Genomic DNA, 4,230 nt, shown 5'->3' with positions numbered 1-4,230 from the left:
TTATTATTATTATTATTATTATTATTACCTCTGCCTTAGCAAAGGCGGAGATATTGTTTTCAGTCATGTTTGTTTGTTCGTGGACAAGATATCTGAAGAACCGTTGGATGGATATGGATGAACCTTTCAGGGATGTCTGGTCTTGTGACTGGCACGAACTGATTAGATTTTGGAATTGATCCAATACTGGACAAGGATTCTGGATTATTTGTTATACTTATTTTACTTTACATGAAGTATTATGATCTTACGTTGACATTCAAGTCTTTCTCTGATTATCTCCCTTGAAAGCATGCTCATAGTTTCCATATAAGTTATGGCTGCCTTGCTGTTTCCAAAGTTTTATTTTCATTTCTCTATTATTAATTTTACTCGTGTCTCTATCTTGGTAGAAACTGATGGATTTACTTACCATTTTTCATGTATCTTTCAATAGCACAGTATGGCTTTGTCATGTGTGAATATTTTGAACAGTTTACTGCAAACTTTGAATCCATTCCCAATCGGTATTCCCTTATGTCTGATTCACATTCTGAAAAAGGTTTGCTTCCTTCACAACTGTAGCAGGACAGACCATTGCTGGTTGAAACTGAAAGTAAAATTGAGAGGAACAAAAATAATAATAATAAGGCCCTGATGTAGTATTAGGCACTGGCTCTCATGGCTTCTGGTCTTAACTGATAAGAAATATTATCCAGGTTCTGGAGTGGGAGGAACAGGAGAAGTAGGAGGTGGAAGGAATAGAGTTTGAAGAAATAATTGATGGGAGAATTATACAACAGCAGCAGCAACAACAACAACAACAACACCACCAGCAACAACAAAAACAGAAAAACAAGGAAGATATTTATGATGCATGGAACTGTGGGAAACCTGCTAGAAATAGTCACCAAAGATCTTTGTATTGAACTCTGTTTATCACCTAAGAAAGAAGGCTGCACAAAGCAATATGCTTTCTGACAGACTTACTAACAAATGGAATGGTCACAACTGGAACATGTTTGATTATAATCCTGCTAGAATAGGACAGACCTAGGGTTAAACAACACACAATTATTTGTGACATGGTGCTATTATGGGGGGGGGGATGAGAAAAACATTCTTGAAGCTGTGAGAAATAGCAGCCAAATTACTCTCATCCTACCTTCACTACAAAAACCCCACCAAAAAAAAAAAAAAAATCAAACAGATGATATAATTTGACACAAGAAACAGGATGGTCATGGCAAGAATGCCTTTGATCATTGGTGTACTGGATCAGAGTTTACCTGGGGCTAAACATCAGTATTATTTAAAGAAGAGGGTTAAACATCTGAGTTTAGCTGTTATTATAATTCATTGTTGTTGTTGGGTAGCCCTGAGTTTGTGCTGTTTGGGCAGATCGATGATCCTAAACATTTCACCCATGACCATCTCATATTTTGGTTTTATTAGGAACAGCTATTTCTCCCTTGTTTAAATTTGGAATTCTCAGTGATGTCCGTTCAGTTCTAATGGCCCTGGGGTCAGGATGTCACACACAGGTGAGACTCTGAGTAGCAAGAAACTGACTCACTTATTATAAATCAAATTCCACCAAGGTCAACTTTGCCTTTCATCCTTTTGGGGTCGATAAATTACGTAGCAGTCAAAATACTGGGGTCAACTTGATTGACTTTTCCCATCCCCTTGGAGTTGAACGGATTATCATTATTATTAGTTTACAATGAAAATAAATTTTAAAAAATGAAATATAGAAGAGAAATGTGGATCCATTTAATTAAGAAAGATATTTAAGAGAGTAATTGAGAAATTAACGAACATATACATGTATTACATTACTGAATTGTGAAGAGAAGCAATAAAGTTCACAGTTACCTGTTAGAAGAAAGGTAAAGAGAACAGACCAAACAGGAACCATTGTTACTGTAACTCATAAATGTTATGTTCCTCTCACCTTTGGATCAGGTCTATTTCTTATCAACAGTCTTGACTGTTCATTTGATTGTACTCACCCCCTCTGAGCCTGCTGGTGACTTGAAATAGGTTTGAATATTGATAAGTACTCTGTCGTCATCATCATCATCATCATCATCATCATGATGGGATAATAATTACAAAGCTGAAGATAAAGCTATAGCGTAAGAGTGATATATCATGTTTTATCTGTCACTTGTTTTTTTGTTGTTGCTTGTTTCAGTTATTTGACTGAGGCCAAGCTGGGGCACTGATTTGAAGGGTTTTTAGTTGAAGAAATTGAATCCAGAACTTGATTTTTTGTTTTATTCTATCAGTCTCTTTTGCCAAATTGCTAAGTTACAGTGATGTAAACAAACCAACACTGATTATCAAGCATTGGTGAGGAGAAAGAGACCAGAAATTCACCTCCCCCACTACACATTCCCACTCTCCCACCTCTACACAACTATGCACACATACACACACAAACACATCCACACACATATATACCACATACACATAAACACACATACCACATACACATGCATACATACACACATTTGGTGTAGCCTCTAAGAAGTTAAATACCTTTGTAAAAAAAAATATTTCACAAAATTTTTATATTTTATATTTTTAAATCTTTATATATTTATACACTCTCTCATACATTTGTGTAACTTCTATAGCTTATAAAGGGATTGGCAGTTTATAATTTCTTTTCATAAAACTCACTGTATAATACAATATTATATTTTGTTATATTTGTAAATTACATATTGTTTTAGAAATTTTTTGTATTTGATATTTGATATTTTTATACATTTGTATATCCTTTCTTAGTATTTATAATTATAATTAATTTTTTTGACAATGTATAAAGTCTTTTTATATAATTTACTGTATATAGGAATCCTTATATTAGTATATTTTTTAATCATGCAATATATTCATTAAGTGTTTACATTCCCAACACTTGTAAAGAAGTTTGTATGCATGGATTACAACGATTTTACTTGACTTGATGCTAGGAATAATTTCTTGTGGCATGCATTATGGAAAGATGAATTTTTCCATCAGTTTTGTTTTTGTGATTAGTCACTAATCTGGTCCTAGTGACTGATCTTAGTCTTTTGCTTAAGTGTAGTATTCTGTGAGCAATGAATGGTTTTAGGTTGTTGCTAGGATCTATTATCTATGTTTTGGATTGTATTATTTTCTGTTTACAAAGTTTCAGGTTAACAGGTTTCATATCTGGTAATAATGACATCATTAAGATAATAGCATTCCCATGATTCTTGCAACAAGCATTATCGAAAGAGAAGTTTTTTTTTGTCAGTTTTGTTTTTGTGATAAGAAACTAGTCTGGTCCTAGTGACTTGAGTGTGGTATCTGTGAGTAGAGACTGGTCTTAGATTGTTGCTAGGATCCATTATGTATGTTTTGGGTTGTATTATTTTCCATTTATAAAGTTTTAGGTTAACAGGTTTCATATCTGGTTATAATGGCATTAGCATCAAGATAATGACAACGATCTGAAGGTCCCTTTACGAGTTTGCTCGATCTGCTAGAAATAGAAGTCAAATCATAGTACAGTCTCTTTTAAAAAAACAACAGAATGTTCCTGACAGGAAGAGATCTGCTCAGTTTCAACTGGTTGGAGCTAAACAACGAAAACAATGACAACCACAACAGCAACAACAACAACCACAACAACAACAAAAGAAAAACAGCAGCAGTAGCAACAACAATAAGATCAACTCATTTGTTTTTAATTCTGATAATATTGTTTTATTTTTATCACAGTTTGTGTTGATAGTCATGGGTTTCCCCATGGATCAATCTCTGGTTGACTGCATTTGATGTTGGTGAGAGTCTCAAGGGATCGTCTGTAGATTTCAGGCAAGACAAATACCACAAGGTATTTTGTTCCAAAGCTGTGATTTTTTATTTCACTTTTCTCACTCTTGTTTATATCTTAACCGTGGCAAAAAAAAAAATACACAATGCAATCAGTGTGCGCCAAAAGTGTTTGGCACTAAGCTGCTTAACCAGAGGAAAAGGACACGAATCTCAAAGCCACTTAGGGCGATGTTCTGACTGGTGGCAGGAATTCCTGGAAACCAATTGGTCAACAAATTGAACATACACATGACATATGCATTCCTCAATTGTAGATCACTCAGGATAGTCAACTGGTAATTTCGGAAAAGGGTTTCAAATCCTAGAACTTGCTACACCATATTCAACTGCTAATGTATATAACTTTCTTTATGACTCAATATATGTTTATAT

At 34.3% G+C, this 4,230-nt stretch overlaps 1 protein-coding gene across 2 annotated transcripts in view; it reads right to left on the bottom strand.

Moving 5' to 3' along the window:
• LOC106879162 (uncharacterized) overlaps positions 1-4,230 on the bottom strand; it is a 40,245-nt gene that overhangs the window by 2,515 nt on the left and 33,500 nt on the right. The window lies entirely within an intron of this gene.

This window comes from Octopus bimaculoides, chromosome 26, assembly GCF_001194135.2.
Source record: "Octopus bimaculoides isolate UCB-OBI-ISO-001 chromosome 26, ASM119413v2, whole genome shotgun sequence".
Lineage (NCBI taxonomy): Eukaryota > Metazoa > Mollusca > Cephalopoda > Octopoda > Octopodidae > Octopus > Octopus bimaculoides.
Note: the sequence above shows the minus strand (reverse complement) of the source record. Positions and strands in the feature narration are given on the sequence as shown.